The 26,567-nt window shown below is 35.9% G+C and overlaps 1 protein-coding gene and 1 pseudogene across 1 annotated transcript in view; both read right to left on the bottom strand.

The window, feature by feature from the left end:
- The window catches only part of DCDC1 (doublecortin domain containing 1), a 436,509-nt gene that overhangs the window by 96,926 nt on the left and 313,016 nt on the right, over positions 1-26,567 (bottom strand). The window lies entirely within an intron of this gene.
- Positions 24,874-25,562, bottom strand: LOC121471488 (annotated as a pseudogene).

Here is a 26,567-nt window from a genome sequence, read left to right as displayed (position 1 = left end):
GAGAGTTTCATACTTGTGTAAAAGCAAAGCTCTCTTTGCAACTACAGTAAAATCTCTATCAAGTGCAAGATTTGTAAACAAGTAAAAAAGAAAATTCCATTCTTTTTTGAACAATACTTGCTTATAGTGGAGCCCCAAGTGATCTGTGCAATTCCTGAAATCTGTTTCACTTATCACATATCTGGGCCTGATAGGTTAGGTTTGGTATCCTAGCTCTTTGAGAGATAAGCTCTCTAAAGTTCTTGTATTGATTTTTTGTGCAAATAAGACAAATGAACAACTGTCTATTGAGTGCCTGCTCTTTCTCCCCAACTCTATGCTAGGCACTATAGGGAATCCAAAAAAGGTTAGAGGGCTTCTGCCTTCAGGAAAGGTGCTGCATTTTAAGAATAAGCAAAAATTATATATCAGGGTAAGTTTTTTGAAAACAATACAACATTTTTTAAAATGGCACTCTCAATAGAAGTACAACAGTACAGCTAATGAAAGAAAATAAAATGAGATTTGTATCATGCAAAGAAACTTTTAAGGGGTAGGGAGTCTTTAAAGGATGGTTGAATTTTATTTTTTTTTAAGATTTTATTTATTTATTTGGGAAAGGAAAGAGAGGGAGCAGGAGAGGGGCAGAGGGAGAGACAGAGAGAGAGAGAGAGAGAGAATCTCAAGCAGATTCCCACTGAGCATAAAGCCATAAAAGGGGCTTGATCTCACAACCCTGAGATCATGACCTGAGTCAAACTCAGGAGTGTTTGGGATAATGAAAAAGAAAACAAATGCCATTTCAAAAAATGTAGAAAGAATGGAATCTTTAGGTATCATATAATAACTGCAAAATACATGATTCTTTGAGTAAAAGCACAGAGTTCTAGCTAGAAGAGAGTGATTTATATCTATAGCCTTTCATTTCCCAGTCCTTGTTATGTCTAGCCAATTCTTTTGCTTAAAATATTTCACCATGTAAAGCTCTTGATAACTTCTATTCATCCATATCAGGAAGGAATCGTTATCTTCCAAATAATTCTCCTTTCCTTCAGTAGTAATCAGTTTTTAGATGGGCACATGGCTACCCAGCTAAAGACAAGATTTGTTTGCATTTCGGTATAGCCATGTAGCAAAGTTCTGGTCAAATGAGCTCAGTGGATATGCTGCGTACTGATCATCAGCTCCTGTTCTGTCCTATACTTCCTTTAATGTCCACCCGCTGGTTTATGCAATGGCAAACTTCTCTGATTTCTTTAAGAAATGCTCTTAGAGGCAGGGATGATAGCTCTTCAAAAATATTGGCATTAAAATGATGGACCTCAGTTGCCTGATCTAAAGGTGATACAGTACAGCTTCCCAGGAAATCATGGGATGGACTTTAGTCATCATATATCACTACTCAGGATGAGTCCACAGAGATTATAGTCATGAGGAAGTGAGTGATAGCTTTCATAAGTAATTCCTCTTCAGAAATATTTTTCCAAACAGCTTTTAAGATCTACAGATGGTCTATTGTGAGTCACATTCTAGTTTGGCATCAAACAAAAGTCCTGAAAAACAGAAGAGAAAAATGAAGAACCAGTAACTGAGAGGGAAAGAAGAAACAGTTAAGGATCCAAATGGAAAAGTCAAAAACAGTTTTCTAGAGAAATGAAATGATGAGATATGAGAGCACTGGTAAAAGAATAAATATCAATAGGAAGCTTACAAATGTAATCAAATAACAAGGATCTTTCGCCTAAAGTCAGTTTTGGGGAGCACCACCCAACACATTTTCACATTTTGCTGCTGGGTGCTAGAAATCCAGGAACTGACACATTTCTATCCCCGTAGAGTCTCAGCTTGGTGAGAGGATGATGAGACACAAGTGACCAGGGTGATCAATCATGGGGTTTATGCAAGGTACTACAAGGAACTAACCAGAGAGTCACTGAGTATTCTTGAAGGGTGCATAGTGTATGGAGTGGAAAAGGTCAGTGTGGAGGAAATAGGAAGTTGATTTCCCAGGACTCAGAGTCTGGCCTATAGGACATTCTCTGCCCACTTACTAATGAATGAATGAACTAATTTGGATTATATTTAAAAATCTAGCTAGTTAACTCTAGGTTTCCAATTCTCCATATATTTATAGTCAAAATTCTTGTATTCTTAAATCTAAAGTGAGAGAATATAAAAATTCAAGATTTCCCTTACATATAAGTAGAGTAAGAGATAACTTGCACAGTATGATTCAGCAGATAACAGATAACAGAATGTCCCCCTACTCAAAATTATCTCATGAGACTAGGTCCTGAAGTTCCATCATTACCATACAATCTCTTTATGCTCAAATGAGTATTTATTTAGTTGTTTGGCCAAGGCCTCAGTAAGATTTGCAAAACAAAGGTCAGTCCATTATAATTTGTGGTAGATTGAATAAAGATATTCATGTACTAATCCCTCAAACATGTACATGCTACTTTATAGGCAAAAATAGATACTGCATGGGATGCCTGGGTGGCTCAGCGGTTGAGCATATGCCTTCAGCTCAGGGGGTGATCCTGGGCTTCAGGAATCGAGTCTCACATCAGGCTCCCTATGAGGAGCCTGCTTCTCCCTCTTTGTCTCTGCCTTTCTCTCTGTGTTTCTCAAGAATAAATAAATAAAATCTTAAAAAAAAAAAAAGATATTGCAGATGTGATTAAGTGAAGGATTTTGAGATGGAGAGATTATCCTGAATTACTGGAGTGGGCCCTGAATGTAATCACCAGTGTTTTATAAGAGAAGACAGAGAAAGATTTGGCCCTACAGAAGAGAAGAAAACATAACCATAGAGGAAGGAGAGATTAGAGTGATAAGGCCACAAACCAACAACGTCAGCAGTTACCAGGGCAAAGGATGGATTTTTCTCTTAGAGCCTGCAGAGTACTTGGCCTTGTTAATACCTTGATTTCAACACAGTGATACTAATTTGGGACTTCTGGCTTCCAGGTTTGTGAGGGGAAAAAGTTGCTTTAACCCAAGTTTGTGATAATTTGTTATAGCAGGCATAAGAAATTAATACATAATCTTCAAATAAGTTACAAATATCAATGCTAATTGTTCCTGTGTTTTAGAATAAGTTTGTGAGTATAAAAATAGAGGACATTTTATCATTTATATATCCCTCTCCAAATTGTCTTTTTTACCATAGACCTTTTTTGGGATGGTTTTCACTCATTTCTTTTTATTAAAAGTAAGTTATTAAAAAGTTATAAAATTATAATCAGACTATATATAAAATTTTATGCCCTGTATCAGGCCCTGGGCCGAAGGCGGCACTAAACCGCTGAGCCACCCAGGCTGCCCGGTGTAGAGATTACTTAAATAAACAAACTTTATAAAATAAAATGAAATTTCTTAACTCTGATTCAGGAAGTAACCAAAAAAAAAAAAAGTTCTCTGATATAGAAATATCCATATCAATTATGAGTATCTACCTACTTTGGCATGGATCTAAAGACTTAGTGTGACCTCAGGACCGTCTGGATTCAGTACTTCTGTACATTGGAACTTTTTTCTTTTAAAGATTTTATTTATTTATTCATGAGAGACACAGAGAGAGAGAGAGAGAGACAAAGACACAGGCAGAGGGAGAAGCAGGCCCCTCTCAGGGAGCTCAATGTGGGACTCAATCCCTGGACCCCAGAATCACACCCTGAGCCCAAGGCAGATGCTCAACCACTTGAGCCACCCAGGCGTCCCTGTACATTAGACCTTTTTAACAAGATCCACTTGAGACATAACCAACAACTAACTACTTGGTTAATTTTCTATTCACTTCCTAAGCTGCAAAGTTTATGAGGACAAGGATCCTGACCACCTTGCACATGGCTGTGTTCTCAAAATCTGGCACAGTATCTCAGAATGGGAGACACTAAATAAAATTTCTTATAATAATAGAGGAGTAAAGGTTAGAGGGGACAGTTATCTAGTTTAGAGTTCAAAGGCTCTAAAATTAGAGTTCTTACCTCTATATTTAAAGGTAATTAACTCCTTAGGATCTTTTAAAAATACATGCATAATCATCAAGCACCTACATTTAATATATGTACATAACTGTGCTAAATTTTGTGGAGATTTAAAGAGAAATAGCGTAATGTTTGACCTTCCTATCTGGATGGACAGGGTATAAATGGTGAAATATGATTCCACACAGCTATGCTGTCCAATATAGTAGCCACTAATCACATGTGGCTCTTTAAACATAATTTGAATGAACTAACATTAAGTAAAATAAAAAATATATTCATTAGGCATACTAGCCACATTAGAAGTGCTCAATAGCACAACACTGCAATATAGCAGAAGATGTGAGAGGCAGATAGTTTGTCAGAAGTGGAGAGTAGAAGGATATCAATGAGGGACAGCCAGTTTGAACTGATCCTATGGGACAGAACCATTAATGACTTAAAGAAGAAAAGTAAAAGCTTTTTGTTGGAAATTTAAAGAATGATTTAAGAAGCAAGCAGATCAGGAAACTTTCTGGCCATATAAATGGCCTCAGTTGCCTAAATGTATTTAACCAACCACATGAAGTGGCAAATGTTTAATTTTTTAAAAATTTTTATTTATTTATGATAGTCACACAGAGAGAGAGAGAGAGAGAGGCAGAGACACAGGCAGAGGGAGAAGCAGTCTCCATGCACTGGGAGAGTGGCAAATGTTTAAATGCTAAATCCTCAAATAAAATTGTATTACAGAACCCCTTTGGTCAATGCTAGATATAAACTCAACTGAAGACCCCTCTCTTTCTATCCCTCTTCCCCTTTCTTTCAGTTCTGCTACTGTGATTGCTGCAAGAACATTGGCATGGCCTCTGTTCTGGGATCAGGTCTCTGTTCTGGGATCCCACAAATCACTATGGAGAAGCATTTAACTCATAAGTGCTTTAATATTATGTTACTTTCCAAATTAAGCCATAATGAAAGCATTAAAATCAGGTAGACATTCATTAGTACGATTACCTGGCCCACCCAGATATACTTAAATAACATGGGAAGCTGCACAAATCTTGCATTTCTGCACTACCCTTTAGGTGTGATGAAAAACTGAGCTCATGACAAGGGAAGCTTCAGTGCATCTCACCAACTGCTTTTTAATGTTTTCTTTTCATTACTGTGACCAAGAGTGGATGGGGAACACATTCCCTTTCCAAGGTGGAGGTCCAGATGATTTCTACTCTTGAATCTGAGAGGAACATAGGGACTACTTTATCTAACTTCTCATTTCTCAATGAAAGAAAGAGGTCCCATAAGACTTATTCAGTTCATACAAGTCATAAGTCTTAAGAAGAGTTCATAGTAAACTCAGATTCCTACAGCTCTGTGAATCACACAACCCACGTGGGGGAAAAAATGCTTCTGGACATATTGAGCCTTGAATGCCCAGGAAGTAACCAGGTTTGTGCTATAATTTTAACAATTCAGTTCAAGTGTGGCTGCCAATAAGTTTGTTGAGTGAACTGTTAAAAACAGGATGTAAGATGGACTTACTTGTGTTCTATCACAGCAAAATTGAGAACTTCACTCTGAGAGACAAGAAGTAATAGCAATTTCCCATTGTCTCTGAGTCTCTCTAAAGGGTCCTTGTATTTTCCTTCTAATGCAGGACTTTATACAAAGGAGACTCTGAGCAAATACACATGTGAACAATCATACATCTGCCATAGCATGATACTATAGGAAGCATAAAATTCTGCGTATAAGAAATGATGTCCATTTCTACTAGACATAAGGATTTGGTCTGTTTTGTTTGAGTGCAATCCAGTGCCTAAAACAGAATCTGGTACAGAGTCTACACTGAATAAACATTTGTAGAATGCAGCAAAAACTATAGTCTTGGGCAACCAAGGGCTTTGCCCTAGACCTCACTTTTTCTCTTTTCCTGCTTCTCTCAGTGGGTAAGGAGTCCTTAGAGCCAAGAGGAGGTGCCCGCCCACCTCGAGTCTCTGTGTCTCCTCCCCACTTCTAGCCCATTCTCTGAGACCTCAGGGTTCCCTGGCCAAACAGTCCCAAACTTGCTTCCAGGGATAGGAACAACCTCCTCCCTCATTCTATCTTGAGAGCAGATTGTTGCTGTTGTACAGTTTCTAGTACTGAAAGTGTCCAAAGGATAGCTCTGTCTGGGTGGGACAAAGAATGGACATGTGCTTTTATCCCAATCCTGTACATTTTAGAAGAGAGTTGGTTGAATAAGTGAATGGATGTAGGGAGGGATAAATGAATGCAAACAGTGCCCTTACAAAAGTCACTAAAATATAATAGGGAAAGAGAAAAGAATGGGGCACATGGGCTTTCCCAAATGTTCTGAAAATGGCTAATTTTGTCAAGTTGGACAAGGACCTCTTTTATTGCTTTTAATGTCCATATCAACAGTAACTACATTGTCCAGGAAAAAATGGTGAATGTTCATGAGATACCTGATGTTGCCAAAGAAAGCTGTTCTTTAACTTTCAGTTTGAAAATGACACAAAATGTAGATTTTAAAAATAAAGTCCTTTAATGAAATGAAATCTTAAGATGTGTCACTTAAACTCAAAATAGGTTTAAGCTTCAACTATAAGAAGAAAATTATAAATTCACAAAAATAAAGCATTTTCTCTTGACAGGGCTCCACCTGGCACCAGACCTGGTACCTAGAGGTGCCCACCAGGTATTTGTCAGCAGAGCTGAGTGGATGAGAACAAGCATTTTGATGCCAGACCCCTGGGATTAAATCTTGGCTTCACCTCTGATTAGCTGGGTGACCTTGGGCATGTCACTCTTGGGATAACTAGATACCTACTTCAGGGAGTTGTTACGAAGATTAAACACATCATTATTTGTAAAAGAATAGGACGATGTCTGGCTCTTAGCACTCTGAAAGGGCTGACTTCCAATGTTAAATGTTATGTTATTATTAAATGACATTAAGCAATGTATGGTCCATATTGTTAGCTCTTCTTACTGTATACCAAATTATATTTAATCTTAAATTAAATATTAAAAAAGACATGGTGTCTAAGTGTTGGTCGATTTAAATTTCCTGTTCTCTAAGCGATCTAGGAAGCAACTCTGGTAATAACAGTAGATTTCAACCATCTCAAAATATTTTTAGTGTGTTGCCACAATCGACTTTGGTTAATGTAATATTAATTCAATGGGAGTTTTTTAAGTCAGCAGGTGGAAAAGCTGTGTTTTAACTTTGCTTCCCTGGCTAATGAAGATGTGTTCAACGTTTCAATCATTTAAAATCTATGCTAAAGTTATAGAATAATAAGAAGGAACCTAACCTCCATCTGTACTAGAATGCGCATACAAACCACACACTGAGAACACCAAAGCAGCTGGAACATAGAAACCAAGGAGCAACAAAGATAAATGGATCATAGAAACTGTAAAGATGATAATATTAATGCCTTTTGTCCACCTTTTAGAGTGAATATGGCATCACTCATAATTGTTCTTATTTAAGAAAAGTTTAGGATTTTACTATTTTCCTTTAGCTAAACCTGAATTCTTAATCTTGAATATTCACATAAATTCCATGTGTGAAAACACATGCATATTAATGACACACTAAGAGTCCAAAGGATTTCTATTTGAGGGGGGCTCTCAGTTTCGGATTGTTTTCCTCATTATTGCTATTGTTTTTCTTAAAGAATCTTTTGTTAAGAAGACACTTTGCAACTTCTTCAACAGTGACCTAAAGTTACACACCACTGAGCAAAAACCTTCAAATCTTAACATAATTTTAACGGGATATGCGAATTTATTATCAGAAATGTCAGTAACACAATGAAATTAATATACAATATCCACTAAACTTCATAACACTGCCTCCTTTTCACACAAATCAGACTGATTTGAAAGATAAGCAGTTGTTTGAAAATTAATAGCAACATTCTTTTGTTTCATTTTATGCAGCTTTAAAGACCAAAGGAGCCTTAGGAATTAATTGTAGGCTTCTAATAAACACAATGATGTAATGACGTATTTAACATTACTGTTTTTTGTTTGATTCCAAATAAATTGTAGATTTTTTCTGGTGTGATACTAAAACAATTACCATTTTGCAAAAAGGATAATTAATCTGCAATTTTTCACATTAGATCATATATCTCTAAAGAGTGCCCACGGATTTGATAGTCTTCAGCTGCTGTGTATTTATTTTTCATTTTTTCTACTGATGTACCGCCCCATCAGTGCTGACATTTAAATGAGTGAGTATTCAACACAAATGTGATCATTTGTACAGCATCCAATGCGGCCCCATACTGAGATGATTGCTTCTGGGAGCCATCCACGGGTTCTCAAATAGGGGGAAAAAGCCAGGCAAAATTTTATCAATTTACATTTTTCTGTGATTAATTTTTATGCAAATAAGGGCCCGACCGTGCTCCCATCTCACCTGAATCATCCGGATCATCAAAGACAAATTGAGCATCACTTATTTAAAAAATAGGCTTTAAACTACTCTACAGCTGTGTTGGAAAATGCTAAGAGCGGGGCATGAACTTCTCTAATATAACAGGAATAGATAAGAAAATGCCTTTTATGTGCATTTTGTACACAATACCATAAACATGGAACTTAACAAAATCCTGCCCCCAAAAACAATTGCCTTAGCTTTGAATACCCTCTGGTCTTTATAAACATTCAGCAACAGGACACATGACAGTGTGTGAAGCAACATTTCCCCAATTTCTGAATGAATAATCAGAAGTGTTTCCCATTAAGTGAAATATACTGACCAACATTCTACTGCTTCTGGATGAAAGTGTCTAATAAATAGAGTAAATATATAGGGGAAACAGAATGTCGCAGAATTAAATGACAAATTTGAGTTTGTGGCTTAGGGGGCTTACAACGTTGTATTCTGTTGCATAAAATTGACATACCACTTTTAGATCAAATCTATGCAACTATTTCTAAATTCACCAAACTTCCACTAAAATAATAGAATTATTTAGTTTGCATTTTGAATCCACCAGAGATTATAAAAATAAAAAATATAAAATATTGCATTTTTTCAAATGAGAAGATTCTTCATATTTATGAACTATAAATAATGTTTTCCATGATATCTGGAATCAAGTTAACAGTGCAATTCATATAAATAAATTGTCACAGCTTACAAATGCCACCTCAGCAGTAACTAAGTTCAATTTGTTATGTTTTAGGAAAAGCTATATTTTCTCACATGGCGTCTTTTAAAAGTGTGCTTAGAGTTTTATATACATGACTCAGTTATCAAAATCTTCCCAGATGTCTCTTTCTCTCACTCATGAAAATAATCGCCAGAGCAGAAATAAATTGTTGACAATTCTGTGAGAATGGAAACAGACCACAGGGGGTAAAAATCTGGTTATCTGAATGGGCGATATAATCGAAGGTTCAGCTAAGCTAAGGGAATTTCAACATAAACAATGCTCTTATTTCCAAGAATGGATTCTCCTTTATATACAATAGTGGAGGAATGCCAATCCTTTCCTTACTGCTGTGAGAAAAGTGCCGGACAGGAACAAGATTAGAATCTTAAAAGCTGTCCTGGGGAGCTAAATTACTGTGCAGTGTACAGGTGAGGAGGTAAAAAGAGCAAAAATAAATGGAGTTTATTCCATGGTTTTTAGAGTTTATTTCATGAAGACAGAAATAAAGATATCTAAATCCATAGTTACAGTCACTCCATGTGAAACATCTCTGTGTGTGTGTGTGTGTGTGTGCGTGTGTGTATTTGAGCTCGCGTTTGTATGAACTGTATGACTCGGCCTCTCTCTCTTTCATCAATAAAAATATGCTGTTCAACACCATATTCCACACACAAAAAAGATTCCTGTTTATATGTTCACTGTCTTCCTTCAAAAATAACCTGGGAAAAGGCAGGTGTTTCTCTCTCACACAAAAAAATTCACTTATTTTAGTCTGGTGAGCAATTGTTGAGAAGTAGAATAAGCAGATTCATACCACTCTTGGTGCACACACACCCATCCATCTAGTCTCATCTTTGGGTAAGTCAGTTTGAACCAGCCAGCCATAACGTCAGCGGCTGTGATTCAATCTCAAGTGGGAGCAATTCACATTGTTCATCACCTGGACATTTTGTATTCTCAAACAAAGGTGGGTATAAAGCAACTCTCAGTCCCCAAGGATTTACAAACTCTACCATGACTTTAAGCAGCAGCTGTTTGGTTGAAAGCAGGTCAGCTGGCAACCACACAGCTGTTTTTTTAAAGTCCAGGATAGTTGCCAGTGTAATGTGAAAACCAGCCTGTCTCTCACAGAAGTAAATTGGCACCTCCCAAATGACAGGGGAAACTGCTTCCACTTGTGTCAATTGAGTACATTTGGGGACAACGGGACAAGGAACTGGATAAGGAGAAAACCTTTAGAGATGACAACTCACAAACTTTGGGAAGAAATAACGTTGGTCCTAAAGGGAGTGGGAACCCAGGGCTCCTGGGGAACATCACACAGGGCCTCATGGCCTTACATTTAACCTTGGCCACGATCTTTTTCATGAAATCAGATGACCCCCTCCTTCTATCTGAAACAGTCATTCCTTGATAATCGGCCCAAAGAAGAAGACACTGATTTCCTAATTTAAGTGAAGAGTGCAACTTCTGGATTCTGCTTTTTCAAACCTCAAGACTTCAGCACAGGAAATAAAATCACATCACATCTTGGCAATAATTGCGCATCTCTTAGACCTTAGCATAAGAGACTCTGGAAATTACAATTGAAAACTTCAGCGTAATGTGTATCACATGCAAACACTTCTAATAGAATGCATTCTGGATTTGAAAATTAAAGTATCTGGAAATTACACCCATAATGATTATCTGCCTTTTTAATGATAAAAATGATAAGATAATCATTGTAAAACATTAATGTATATGAGTTTATTTTTTTCAATTTATGGAGTGCCTACTTCCACCGGGGTTTTTAAACTAATATATAATTTACATAGAGTACTGTACAAATCTTGCATGTATAGTCCAATGACTTTTTACACATTAGACACCTGTGTAGAATTATGACCTCAAACAAGAGATAGAATATTTTCATTACTTCAGTTTACTCTCCCTAAAATTAGATGAGGTATTAATAAGGTGAAATGAAAAAAGTGAGGCTCAGATAAATTGAGAAACTTGCCAAAAGTGAGATAGGTGACAAGGCTAAGTCTCAAATTTACGATCATCTGATTCCAAAGTCCATATTCTTCTCATTAAGCCAAAGGGTTTCTATCAAAAGAAAGGCCAATGAGAATATGGACACAAATTACAAAATTAAATTATGCCGAATAATTTATTCAAAATTAATAGCAAGAATATTTTATGAAACAATTTATTAAAATTGACATTCTGACATATTCAACATTCAAAGGGATGCCATAATTTTGGGGAGGGAGGGAAATTAGTTATTATTAAGTCAAATATGGTTGAAAATTCAAATAGTGGATTAATAAACACAATAGAACTTTACTTCTCTATTATACATAAATCCAGAGATTGGTAGTGCAAGGCTGGTATAATAGTCATTCAATTATTAGAAACTTATAGTTTGCCCTTTTTTTCCCCTCCACTATTCTTATATCTTTTCCTTGCTTGTGGCTATCTCATGGTCACAAAATGGTTGCTACAACTTTTAGCCATCATGTCCATTCTCCAAGCAGCAAGAAGCAAAAATGGTAAAGGTAAAAGGGTACCTGCCTAATACCTTAGTTAGTATCTTTTACATAGGTTTCCCAAGGATTTAACCTAATGACTTCTACTTTTTATGTAATAAGCCATCTATATCCACAATGGGGACTGAGGTGTTTAGTATTTTGATTAGACCCATTTCCACCCCTGATAATTAAAGAAGAGGGAAGAATGGATGTTTTTTAGACAATTAGCAGTTTCTTTTCCAGGAAAAGAGAAAAAATTTAATCCATTTGAGTTATTAGAGTAACACATATCTATGAAACTCCAAATATATATAAGAATTATAGACAATTAGCAGTTTATTTTCCAGGAAAAGAGAAAAAAATTTAATCCATTTAAGTTATTCGAGTAACACAAATCTATGAAACTCCAAATATATATAAGAAGATAAACAGCTCTACTCATAACTAGAACTCACTGCACTGAAAAATGCCATCAAAAGGGATGATATTTTCTGAAGTGACTAGTGAAAATAACTTATTTTTAAAAAGGGATATATGTATATTTATATATTTAGAGAAAATCATAAATGATATATTAGGTTGGTCATTCAAAAAATATTTCTTGAGTGTCTTCAATATCAAGAACTCTTCTAGGCACTTGGGATATAGTCATAACAACACAAACAAGTTTACTGGTATTACAGAGCTTATAATTGACAAAGAAAGAAAGTCTGAAAATGGTGTTATGCAGAGAATGAAAATACAGTAATATGACAGAGAGTACCTGTGTAACTAATTTATATAGGGTTATCAGGGAAGACTTCTCTTAGGAGGCTACATCTAAGCAAAGATTTTAATGACAAGAAAGAAAGAGCCATGTGAAGACCACTGGGACCAGAGAAGCAGCAGGTGCAAAAGCTCTAGATGGGAAAAAAAAAAAAAAGAAAAGAAAAGAAAAGAAAAAGCTTAGTATGTTCCAGGAACAGAAGAAGAGCTAAGAGACTGGATTAGAGTAGGGTGAAAACAGTGGTAAGGTGTAGAAAAAGAGATCATAGAGGTGGGCAAGAGCCATACTCTTGGGTTGGAAAGCCAAGATGAGAAGTTTAGATTTTGGGGCACCTGGCAGGCTTGGTTGGTAGAGCATATGACTCTTGATCTCAGGGTTGTGAGTTCAAGCCCTACAATGGGCATAGAGCTTACTTAAAAAAATAAATAAAAATAAAAATCAAGAAAAAAGAAGTTGAGATTTTATTCCAAATATGATGGAGATTTTTAAGGATGAGAACAAGATTAGCTGATTTTAATTTAAAAGCAACCACTTTGGATCCCTGGGTGGCGCAGCGGTTTGGCGTCTGCCTTTGGCCCAGGGCGCGATCCTGGAGACCCGGGATCGAATCCCACATCGGGCTCCCGGTGCATGGAGCCTGCTTCTCCCTCTGCCTGTGTCTCTGCCTCTCTCTCTCTCTCTCTCTCTCTCTCTCTCTGTGACTATCATAAATAAAAAAATAAATAAATAAAAGCAACCACTTTGACTACTTACGGAGAATAGAGATGGCAGGGAAGCAAAAATGGAAGCAAAAAGACAGGAACCAACTGCTATGGAATGGATGATGGCAGTTTGTACAAGAGTTTAGTGGAAATTAAAATAATGGACACCTCAGGATCATCAGCTGAACTTGAGGATGGATTGGGATGGGGGTAGTGAAAGAAAAAGAAAAGTGAAGAAATTATCAGGTGTTCAGTTTGAGACCATGAAAAGATAGAGATGACTGGAGCACAAACAAGTCTGGGAAAGGAAGGTAGGCATTCTGTTTGGAATATGTTCAGTTTGAGATTTCAGTTACATCTCCAAACAGAAATCTACAAGTCTCTAGAGGTTAAGACTGGAGCTATGGATTTGGGAATCACTGGAAACTTGATGGCATTTCAAGCTATAGAAGCTGATAAGATCATCCACAGAGTGTAGAGGAAGAGGAGAAAAGCTCAGGGGACAAAGCCTTGGATACTTGATGTTGAGAGAACAACAAAAAAGTGGAGGTAGCAAAAGAGATTGAAAAGGAGTGTCTATTGAGGAAGGAGACACAAGAAGAAAATGTTTCACAAGCAGGCAGTAGTTAAATGTGTCAAATACCTTTAAAGATCAATATAGACACAAACAAATGACCATTGGAAAGCCTATGTCACATAATGTAGAAAAAAGTAGGTATTTTTTGACATTTAGTTTAGTATGAGTAAACCACTCCTCCAGAATCAAAACCATTCATATTCTTGAAGACCCAAGACAGTCCAAACAAACACAGATTACTCTCTCTATCGCTAGGTCAATCTGATAGCTCTATCACTATCTTTGGGAATTTTGAAAAATGAAAACAAATCTGAGAATCTGATGTCCTCCTTACTCTCACTCTCCAATCCACAGAAATGCACCAACATCACATAAAAATCAAAATAAATACATTTAAATTTCCTTTAGGTGGGATTGTTCTCTCTTCTACACATCAGAAACAAACATGTTTGTATTTTCTAGGTCTAAGACAGCACTACCAGGCATAATAAGTTATTTTTGCTCAAATATATCCAAAACTATATTCATAGAATCTTGGATAAAACATCCTCTTTAAATAACATAATATTACAATGCAGGGTATTTTTCACACCCTTGTCTAGGAAGACATTTTTTTTAGCAAGTGTCATGAGATGCCAAAAATAAAACCAATTTGTGTGATTATACTTATAAAATGATGTGCTAGAAACCTCTCAGGCTCCCAAAGGTGGTGAAATAAGGGGGAAATAGAGATTAAAGGAAGATATCTGTGTTTGGAGAACTGGGGAGTGAAGGGTTGTGTGCGTGCATGCCTGAGCCCAAAATACTTGAAATACCAAGTTGAAGGCTAATGTATAATCTACTTTAGCCAGCCCAAAAATCTGCCAAGAAAGAAACTGTCCACATGAAGGAGATGCTTCCTCAAGAGATGTTGCAAAAACACAAGGTATCGCTGGTGTGGCTTTAGAAGCTAAGTGACAAAGGGCAAACCCAGAGCTGAGGTGTCAACTACAGCAGAACTTATGGATGCAGTTGAATATGTGTATGCAATGTAAAATGCCTTAGATGCCTTAAGAGAGATACAAATAAAATTATTTATTCCTGTAAGACCTCATTTAAATGTATGCTCTTCAAGGAGCATAACCGAATGTCATCACTGTGTAGACTGAAGGGGTCACAGCACTTTTGGCATCTTGAGGTATTGTATTGTTGAGGTACACTACAAGATGTTCCCAGGAACAATGAACCCATGCTGGCATGGAATCACCTGTAGTACAGATAAGACCCTTCTTTATGGGGGGTAGGCCCCTAATGAGGAAGTTATATAGCTAAAGAATATGAGAGACAAGAGGACTATCCGTAAATACATATGTGAAATACTGTGGAGATGCTCAGGAATAACCAGGGAGATGTAAGGAGGAAGAGCAAGAAGGGCTAAGGTCCTCCAATTAGGTAAGTAAGGCTATTAGCCAAGAAACATGGCCATTTGTGGCATGACTTTATTTGTACCTTAGGCTAATGAGGCCTAAAAACATTTGGGTTCTGCTAATAATAAAGCACATGTGCTTTTATAATACAATTCTATGTTTATTTTCTTCTTATTAACTGTATTAAGCTATTTACACAATGGAATTGTATTTAAAGAGTTATTTAGTAAAGACATGCCACAAATAGACAGTTTCACTAACGCTAATCACACAAGTGCAGTGAAGCAAACTTATGCTCGAGCAAGTAACATGGGTGAGAACTTCCCATTCTTGCGACATTTTCCAGGCCAATAGACTTGAAATTATGCCATTCCAAAATAATTCTGGGGTGGGAAGCTTCCTAGGATAATACAACCACATTTAAGTGAGCGTTGCAAAGAAAAGCTGATGTGAGAAAGCTGTAATATTGCTGGCATAAAAATAGGTGCTGCCAGGGAGTGAGGCAGTTGACAAACGGGCTTGCTGAGGGAGGGCTAAGGGACATCCCTAGTAACCACGAGGAGGCTGGCCTGAAGCAGCAGGTGCTCAGCTCTAATGAAAGCCCAGGACCTCCAGAGCAGACAGGAAGAAGTGGCATAAGAAGGCTGCCTTAAGGAGGAGGGAGACAAGACACCTGAAGTTGAACACAGCTATGGAAGGGGACCAAGACAGAGACAAAGGGATACAATGCAGGGTCACCTGGTTTGGATGGACATTCCCAATAAGCAGAATGTTAAGACTCGATTTCTAAAGATTTAACTGCATTGGTGGTGAAAATCAGTAAGGGTCTTAAGTAACATGAAGGAAAAATCAGTGGCAGCTGAGTCAGAACGAGTGAAGAAGGAAGCTGTACTTATCCAGGGCCCGCCATGCACCCCTGAGGCCACCAGGCTCTGCTGTCATTCTCAACCCAACCAAAGCAAGTGTAAGAACCTGCACCCGGGATCTCTTCCTCTTTCCCCTGATTTCCCTTGTCTTCTCCAGCTTAAGAAAGGTGCTCTGGAGGGATCTGGCATGTAAAACATCAGACAAGGCTTATTAAGGAAAGATTTCACCAATACACATACAAGCAAATGTATTCTAAATAGGAGGAGCCGTAAGTTATATTCTCTCAGATATTTGTGGTAAGCATATTAGAAAAAGAGAAAAACAGTTTTTTAATAATGTTTTTTGGGAAAAAGTAAACTTACTGAATATGGAGGATAAGGATAAAACATGAAGAAGGAAAACCATGTACTTTATCTACATATTTATTATTCATTCAAGAAGCATGATGGAGCACCTACTATATGCTACCGGATATTGTTGAGAAAACACCAACGAAAGGGATCTGCTCCCTGCCTTACCTTCCTGGGAAAGAAATAGTACACAAATAAATAAAGTTCAATATAAATTGTTCTCTCTTAAGGTATCTTAAGAAAGATATTAAATAAAATTATACTTACATTTATAAGATCCTATTTGAACATGTTAACTGTAAAATGTCAAACACTAAACCATTTAAAAAGGGCTTTTTCTTTTAATCAAAAAGTAACCATATGGTAAACTTATGTTCCTGAAATCTATTTTCAAGAGAACAAAGCCCTAAAATGGTGATCATCTGGCTGACAGTTAACCCCCAATGGTGAATAAGTAATGATTGAAGAGAAACCAAGACAGGCTACTTAGCAAGGTAAAGTCCCACCAACTGAGCAGAAGATCTGACCTCCAAATAATCCTTTAAACCCAAACTTGGTGAAGCAATCCTACCAAAGATGGATGCCAATCTAACTTCTCAGAATCAAGGTGTTCAAGGCAGGACTCCAAAGAAGGCTGCAGTGAACTCTGGAAAAGAAATTGCCTTTGAAGGATGTGGAGAAAAAGAAAGCCTCATGCACTATTGATGGGAATGTAAATTGGTACAGCCACTGTGGAAAACCAGAAGTTCCTCAAAAAAATCAAAAATATAAATACCATATGACCCAATAATTCCACTGCTGGGTATTTAAAAAAGAAAATAAGAAAATGAAAACACTAATTCAAAAAAATGTATGTACCCCTATGTTTCAGCATTATCTACAACAGCTAAGATATGGATGCAATCCAAGTGTCAATCCATAGATGAATGGATAAAGAAGATGTGTACAACCCTCTCACACTCACATATACACACAGTGGAATATTACACAGCCTTATAAAAGGATGAAATCTTGCCCTTTGCAACAATATGGATGGTCCTAGAGGGTACTATGCTAGGTAAGATAACTCAAACCAAGAAAGACAAATGCCATATGATTTAACTCATATGTGGAATCTGCAAAAACAATTGAATAAGCAAACAAAAGAAGAATCAGACATAAAAATATAGGGAACAAACTGATGATAGCCAGGGGTAAAGGGCTGGAGACATGGGCAAAATGGGTGAAGAAAAAGTGAGAGGCCAAAGGCTCCTAGTTAGGGAATGAGTAAGTCATGGGAATAAAAGACACAGCAGAAGAAACACGTTCAATGATATTATAATAGTGCCACACAGTGACAGATGACAGCTACACTTGTGGTGGCCACAGCACAATGTATTGAGAAGTTGACTAACTATGTTGTAAACCTGAAAATAATGTAACACAGTGTGTCAACTATGCTCAGAAAAAAAAAAAGAAATTACCTCCCAAGTATTACCTAGTTATAACTAATACCACTGCAACCTGGCTTTTGCTCTCATCACCGTGGTGATTTGCTGAATCACACCTTCAGCAGACCTCAGAGAGTGGGCCTCCAGCTTTGTGTTTCTGAGTACCATCATGGCTTCTCTATGGGGAGAGCCATGAGGATACTGAGAAACACAAAGCTGAAGGAAGGCTGAAATTTTAAATCACAGGTAAGACCAAAAAAAAAAAAAAAGAAAAACACAAAAAATTCAAAGGCTAGATGTCTGGTTCTAAGTATTTTGTAAGACAGTGTATACTGTTTTGGGGGAAGTTACTAACTCCTAATTGTCAATATTAATCTTGATAAAATAAAATAAAAATTGCTCTTATGAATTCTGAGTATTGAATTTCATCCCACAGTATAATGCACAGCTCATGGTGAACTCATTCCAGTTGGCATATTTAGTAACAGATTCTAAAGTCAACTAAATTAATTTTGATTTTCAGTCTCAGATTAAGTTTAGCTTTCCTCAATACTAACTAAGCTTTATTTAGTGAAAAATTAAAATTCCATGTAAAAGTTATAAAAATTACTTTTCCAATTTTTTAGTATATGTGCTGCTGAAGTGAGCACTAAAAATTACTTTCCAAAATATATCAAAATCTACCAAACATTTCAAAAAGAAATAATACCAATGCTATACACTCTTTTTCAGAAAATGGAAGAGAAGATAATACTTCCTAGCTTATTTTATTAGGCCAGCATTATCCCACTACCAAACCCAGAGAAAAATCTGTTCACAACAGAAAGTTACAGATCAATATTCCCATTGACATGGATGCAGAAAATCCTCAACAAGTTATGACCAAATCAAATCTATCAATTAAAAAAAAAAAAGGATAAAACAACACATAGCAAAGTGAGAGTCATCTCAGGAATTCAATACTGGTTCACCATTTGAAAATCAATCATGTAATTTGTCTTATTAACTAATCAAATAAGAAAAATCAATGATATACAGGAAGTCATTCAACAAAATTCAAAATACCTTCATGACAAAAATTCACAGCTAAATTAGGAATATAATAAAACTTCTTCACCTTAATAAGGGTATCTACAAATAAGCCTACAGCAACAACATATTCAAGATGATTAGACACCAAATATTTCCTTCTAAAATCAAGAATAAGGGAAAGATGTCATTTCTTACTATTCCTTTTCAATGCAGTACTTGAACTCTCAGCCAGAGTGCTAAGAGAGGGAAAAAGAAGAAATGAAAGACATAGATTGAAAAGGAAGAATAAAACAGTCCCAAATCACAATATTATTATACCAAAGAATCTACAACAAAGTTCCTAGAACTAGCAGGAGAGTTTAACAATGTTGTAGGAAATACAAATCAAAACCACAATGAGGTTTATCATTTTATTTATTATCAATCACTTTATCTCAGTTAGAATGGCTAAAACTAGCAAGACAGGAAGCAACAAATGTTGGTAAAAATGTGGAGAAAGGGGGAACCTTCTTTCACTGTTGGTGGGAATGCAAGCTGGTACAGCCACTCTGGAAAACAGTATGGAGGTTTCTCAAGAAGTTAAAAATAGAGCTACCCTATGACCTAGCAAGTGTAGCAAGTGCACTACTGGGTATTTAACTCAAAGATATAGATGTAATGAAATGAAGGGGCACCTATGACCTCAATGTTCATAGCAATAATGTCCACAATAACCAAACTGTGGAAGGAGCCAAGATGCCCTTTGGCAGATGAATGGATAAAGAAGATGTGGCATATATATATATATATATATATATATATATATATATATTATATAATATATATAATATAATATATATATAATCCATTATATATATATAATGGAATATTATAACTCAGCCATCAGAAAAGATGAATACCTACCATTCATATAGGTGTGGATGGAACTGTAGGGTACTATGCTAAGTGAAATAAGTCAATCAGAGAAAGACAATTATCATATGGTTTGGCTCATATGCAGAACATAAGAAATAGTGCAAGGAACAATAAGGGAAGGAGGGGAAACTGAATGGAAAAAAATCAGAGAGGAAGACAAACCATGGGAGACTCTTAACTCTGGGAAACAAACTGAGGGTTGCTGAAGGGGAGGGGAGTGAGGGGATGGGGTAACTGGGTGATGGGCATTAAGGATGACATGTGATGTGATAAGCACTGGGTGTTATATACAACTGATAAAAAATCATTGAAAATTACATCTGAAATTAATGACGTAGTATATGTTGGCAATTGAATTTAAATTTAAAAAATTAAAATTAAAATAAGGAAAAAACAATGTTATACAACAAAGATCAATATATGAAAGTCAATCACATTCCTATATACCAGAAATGAACAATTTGGATTTGAATAAAAAATAACACATTTTTTTTTAGCAATTGTACAATTGCTTGCTTTTTAGCAATTATACAAAATATTAATATAAATACTTAGGTATAAATATTTTACATATGTTTGTAGGATTTATATACTGAAAGTTATAAAACACTGATGAAGAAAATCAAATATATGAATAAATGGAGGGATACACCATATTCATGAATCAGAAAACAAGAATGTTAAGACGTTAAATGTCAATTTTTCTAATTTGATCTACAGTTTCAAAGGAATGCCAATAAAAATCTCAAACTTTTTTGCAGATTTTGACAAACTCATTCTAAAATTTCTATGGGAAAAAAAATTTTCCATGGAAAGCAAAAGAACTAGAATGGCCAAACAATTGTGAAAAAGAACAATGCTAGATGATGCACACTACCCAATTTAAAATTCTACTAGAAAAAAAAAAATCCTACTAGAGAGCTATGTAATCAACATAGTATATTATTAATGAAAGGATAGAAATATCAACTAATGCACAGAATAGAGAACAGAAATATATTGACACATATATAGCTAACTGATTTTTGACAAGTAAAAGGCAATTCAATGGAGGGAGGGATAGTCTTTTCAATAAATAACACTGGAACAAATGGACATCTATATGAAATAAAACAAAACTTTTAAATACTTCATACATTATATAATAACTCAAAATGGATCATACCAAAGGTGAAATGAAAAACTCTTAAAATATCTAGAAAAAAATAGGAATTGGTCATGAGCTTTTTAGATACATCACCAAAGGCACAATCTATAAAAGAAAAAACATAAATTAGGTGTTATATTTTTAAACTTTTGTTTTGTGAAAACACTGTTAAGACCATGAGAGGAGAAGACACAAACTGGAAGAAAATATTTGTAAATCACATATCTGATAATTCTTGTACCCAGAATGTATAAAGAAATCTTAGAACTCAACAATAAGAAAAGAAACAACCCAATCCTTTCAAAGACAAGTGATCTGAAGAGACATTTCACCAAAAGAAGACATCTAAATGTCAGAGAACCACAGGAAAAGAGGAGTAACAGCATTAGTCATCAAGAATATGCAAATTAAAGCCCAACGAGATATTAATGTACACCTATTCACATGAAAAACAAAACAAAATAGAAACAAACAAACAAAAATTCTGCAAAGTGCTGTTGAGGATTCAGAGCAACAGGAACATTTATGTTTTATGGGAATGCAACATAGTAGCCACTTTGGAAAACAGTTAGGCAAACATTTATAAATACACACTTTCCATATGACCCAGCAATCACACTACTAGGTATTTTCTCAAGTGAACTGAAAATATATGTTTATAAAATGTGCATGGAAAGTCTTTATAGCAGTTTCATTCACAATCACCAAAAACTGGAAAAAAAACAATATGTCTTTCAACAGGTGAATATATAAACTGTTGTATATCCATACAATAGAAAGTTATGTAGCAATACAAAGGGATAAAATGTTGATACACACAGCAATATAGATGTGCATTTTGGTAAATGAAAAGAGCTAGATCTAAATAAAACACTACATATTCTATAATTCCATTCATATGACATTATGGAAAAGGCAAATATATAGGGACAGAAATGTTGTCAGTAGTTGCCTAAGAATGGGGTTGAAGGAAGGTATTGATTACAAAGGTGACATGCAAAAGAATATTTTAGAATGATCAAACCGTTTGTTATAATTTGTATGAAACCACAAAAGCCCCCAAATAGCCATAGAAATCTTGAGAAAGAAGGACAAAGTTGGAGGTATCATAATCCCAGATTTTAAAATATACTACAAAGCTGTGTAATCAAAACAGTATGTTACTGGCACAAACATAGACACACAGATAAATGGAACAAAATAGCCCAGGAACAAACCCATGCTTATATGGCCAATTAATCCATGACAAAAGCAGCAAGAATATATAACAGGGAAAAGACAGTCTCATCAACAAATGGTGCTGGGAAAACTGGACAGCTACATGCAAAAGAATGGAACTGGACTACTTTCTTACACTTTCATGCCCAAAAGTAAACTCAAAATGTATTAAGACCTAAATGTAAAAAAAAAAAAAAAAAAAAAAGAGACCTAAATGTGAGACCTGAAACCATAAAACTCCTAGAAGAAAACACAGGCAGTAATTTTGACATCAGCCATAAAAACCCTCTTCTAGATATGTCTCCTCAAGCAAGATAAATGAAAGTGAAAATAAACTATTGCGATTACACCAAAATAAAAAGCTTTTTCACAGTGAAGATCAACCCACAGAATGGGAGAAGATATTTGCAAATGCTATTTCTGATAAGGGCTTAATATCCAAAATATATAAAGAACTTAATCCAATTAAAACCAAGCAGAATACCTTAATCAATATTTTTCCAAAGAAGACAAAATGACCAAAACAGGTTGTGATCCCGGGGTCCTGGTATCGAGTCCCACATCAGGCTCCCCACAGGGAACCTGCTTCTCCCTCTGCCTATGTCTCTGCTTCTCTCTGTGTGTCTCTCATGAATAAATAAATAAAATCTTTAAGAAAAAACACTGGTAATAATTAATTACTTGATTAATTCATTAAAATGTGACATATATTTATGTAATATGGAAGCGATAACTCATGTCACATAATGTTGGAAAGATTAAAGTCAAATATGCAAAAAATAAAAACTGTTCTTTGTGATACTGGGGTGGTGAGTATATGACTATGCATTTGTCAAAACCCATAGATCTGTACACCAGAAATAGTGACTTTCACTGTCTGTAAATTAAAGCACAAAACATACAGAAACCAACTAAAATTGTGAGACAATTAGGATGGAATGCAGATTGTGGTAAATCAATCTGACTGTATTACAAATGTATAGTACGACCTCACTGAAGGGGTGAGGAAGAAAGGAGTTGGCTTAAATAACTAAAAAAAACAGTGTTTTGTCTTGATATTAAAATGCTAAAAAGAATTACACGCAAACATTGCACTCTAGTTTTTAAATTTCTTATAGTAGTGAAGTTCAGCAATTCTGACACTATGTTACATATATATTAAATTTGAACAAATAGTAAAATATATTATATATGATGGTGATAGAAGTCATGTTTCCCAATGTCAAAGAAAAAAGTTTCAAATAACCTTATTTATGAGCAAGATGGGAATATCAGAATGAACTCTCTAATCTGGGTTGGAATCAAACATGTCAGTATGAACTCATGTTTTTTTGTCTGTTTGTTTGTTTTACCATATACACACACAGAAAAATAAACATAAATCCATGTGTTAACAAAGATAATATATGTATGCATGTATTTCCTAGATCTGCCCGCCAAGAAGGCCTAGGAAAAAATATACTCTAACAGCAACAAGCACACTTAGTACCTAGATCTTAATTTCTAAACACCTTTCTACAGTGAAAGAAACCAGCACTTCTTGGGAAAATGGCTGGTTCTATGATTGAGACAGGGAACACATGAGATGATCCTGTGACATCTTATACTGTCAGAAAATAAAAAAGAGTTAAAAATAAAGGGAATGTATGTCAAAAGGACATAGGAGCTAACCTAAAAAGGCTCCCACTGGCTAAAACGAACAATTTGAACCAAGTCAAACAAATAATGGATTATCACCCAAAGAATAAAAAAAATACCCATAAGCCCATATGAATAGAATTAATAGATTGAATAAATAAGTAATAGTGAGAGAGAATGGACTGATCTCTCCTTCCAAAAGAATTCCAATTCATAATGTAGAAAAAATGAGGGGAATATAAAATCACCATTAGAACATCATAGCAATAGTTGCAGCAGGCAAAATCCACTGATAAACACTAAAATAATGAGCAAAACCTAGGAGAAACTGAATATTTGCGTAGCCTCAAAATATCTTCCCTCAAATATTTGTTAATTATTGTGGTATCTTAACCATATCTGCAGATTTTTTTAATGTTCCTTCTTGCAAGAGGAGTTTAATTCCCTTCCCCATGAGTATGGGATCAAGTATTTACTTCTAATAAATAGAGTATAGGAAGAGAAAAATAGTAACTTTTTAGTGGAGAAAGCAAATAGATATCATCTTAACCAAGTTATCAAGGTTAACATCACCAATAAAATATAATATTGATATTATGCATACCCTGGTCTAAAGCAACATAAAGGGCATATGACTCCTGTGATATTGTTACCCAAAATTCATAACATCAGCTTAATCATAATAAAACTTCACACAAAAACCAACTGAGGAACATTCTACAAAATACTTGACCACTATTCAGAAGGGTCAAGGTTGTGAAAGAAAAATAAATATTTTGAGAAACTCGGGAGATAAGATGTAACTGCCAAGGCAACTTGGTATTCTGAATTGATCCAGGAATAGAAAAAAAAAATCAGTGAGAAAACTAGAGAAACCTGAACAACCTATAGTTAAGACTATTTTTTTCGAGTTTTGAAAATATTTATTACAAGAAGATTCCCTTTCCCATATTAAAAGGAAAGCATATTACTGGAAATATTCAGAGGATAGAAACTAGGTTAAACCAATTCACAAGTCCTCATCAAATAAAGTTATCAATAAAGGAAAAAGATAGTTTGGAACTTAAAATTAGGGAGGCCTATACACAATTTAGATGGGGAAAGAGAAAAACAGAACAACGTGAGAATGATCATTTACACCTTACAGTCTTTAATTAAGCACATAAAACTGTACTATTTATTTCTCCATGAACTTTTTGTGAAATTCAGATCGCAGTGTATCATTTACAAATCTTTTGTCTTTCTTTTGATCATCTACACCTTTTGCACAGTTCTTGAAAACAACATCATCATCCCACCTTCTTTTAACTTTGAAGTTGGCCTGAGGCTGGGATGGACCAGTGAGATTAAGGAGAGGGTTTCCACTCACAATGTTTTCCATACGTATTCTTTCTTCTTCAGCTTTCTGTTCTTGTTCCTTCCTGGCCTGCTCTTCAGTCTTTCCTTTTTAATTTTTTCTAGTTCTGCAAGAAGAGCTGCAGTGTCATCATCATCACTCTCCTCTTCAAAATCTTCATCCTCATCTTCCTCATCTGTTAGAGGATAATCTGCATCAAGGTTGGCAGCAGGAATCTGGTCTAACCGAGGCTTCTTTGACACCAACGAGGAGGTTGCATGTTCTCTTGTTGGACGGTCTCTGTTTTTTTTCTCTTGCAGCAACTCTCTCTCTCTCTCTTCCAGCTCCCTCCTGAAGTCACGGTTGCGAACCTGTTCAGGGGCATCCTGAGTAGTTTGTCTATATTTTATCTTTGTATGAGAAGGTAGGTCTCTACCTGAGTACTGCTTTGAGAGTTGGCTCAAATCGCCTTCTCCTTTTCTTCTCCCACCTCTCGCAGGTTCAAAAGTTTGCCTAGCTGCTGTTGTCATCTTTTATGCTCCCAGAAGCCTCCCTATAGTTAAGACTATTGTACCAGTGCTGACTTCATAGTTTTTTCATTTTTTTTTTTTTTTTGAGAGAGAGAGAGAGTAGGGGGCGGAGGGTAAAGGCAGAGGGAAAGGGAGAGAGACTATCTCAAATAGACTGTGCTGTGCATGGAGCAGGATAAGAGGCTCAATGCAGAGCTCAATGCAGAGCTTGATCTCATGACCCTGAGATCATGACCTGAGCTGAAACCAAGAGTCAGTCACTTAACTTACTGAGCCACCCAGGCATCCCTCTTAGTTTTAATAAATGGCTAACATGAGGGGAAACTGAGTGAAAGGGATATAGGAACTCTAGATTATCTTCACAATTATTCTGTGAATCTAAAATTATTTCAAAATATAAAGATTTTAGAGTATTATGAATACTTTAATTTCCTTAGATGTTCTCTCTCTAAATTTTATTGTGCTTCTGTTTTCCAAGAATCTCCAAGAAAGTGAACAGACTCCAGGCTGTTAGGCAAGTAGCAACAACACTAGCCTGGGAACCTGAAGCTTTTGGTTGAACTTCCAGCCCTGCCAACAAGGATGATCCTCAGGTAACTTGGGGGCCCAATCCTTAATCCTTAAAATAAGGAGTTGCAGATTGCATAATCTGACTCCCACATACCACTTTTATCACAATAAACAAACAAGCAAACAGAAAAGAACAGTAGGGTAGAACTCATGTTTCAAAGAAAATATAAAACTCAAAGTGTTTTTTCTTTTAAAGATTTTACTTCTTTATTCATGAGAGACACATAGAGAGAGGCAGGAGACAGGCAGAGGGAGAAGCAGGCTCCTCACAGGGAGCCTGATGTGGGACTCGATCTTGGACCAGGATCATGCCCAGAGCTGAAGGCAGATGCTCAATTGCTGAGCCACCCAGGCATCCCTCAAAGTGTTTTTTCAATGTAAAAAATATATAGCAAAAAACCACAAATGTCAATAAATTAAATATTTATTAGAGAC

The sequence above is a fragment of the Vulpes lagopus genome, chromosome 11 (assembly GCF_018345385.1).
Source record: "Vulpes lagopus strain Blue_001 chromosome 11, ASM1834538v1, whole genome shotgun sequence".
Classification (NCBI taxonomy): domain Eukaryota; kingdom Metazoa; phylum Chordata; class Mammalia; order Carnivora; family Canidae; genus Vulpes; species Vulpes lagopus.
Note: the sequence above shows the minus strand (reverse complement) of the source record. Positions and strands in the feature narration are given on the sequence as shown.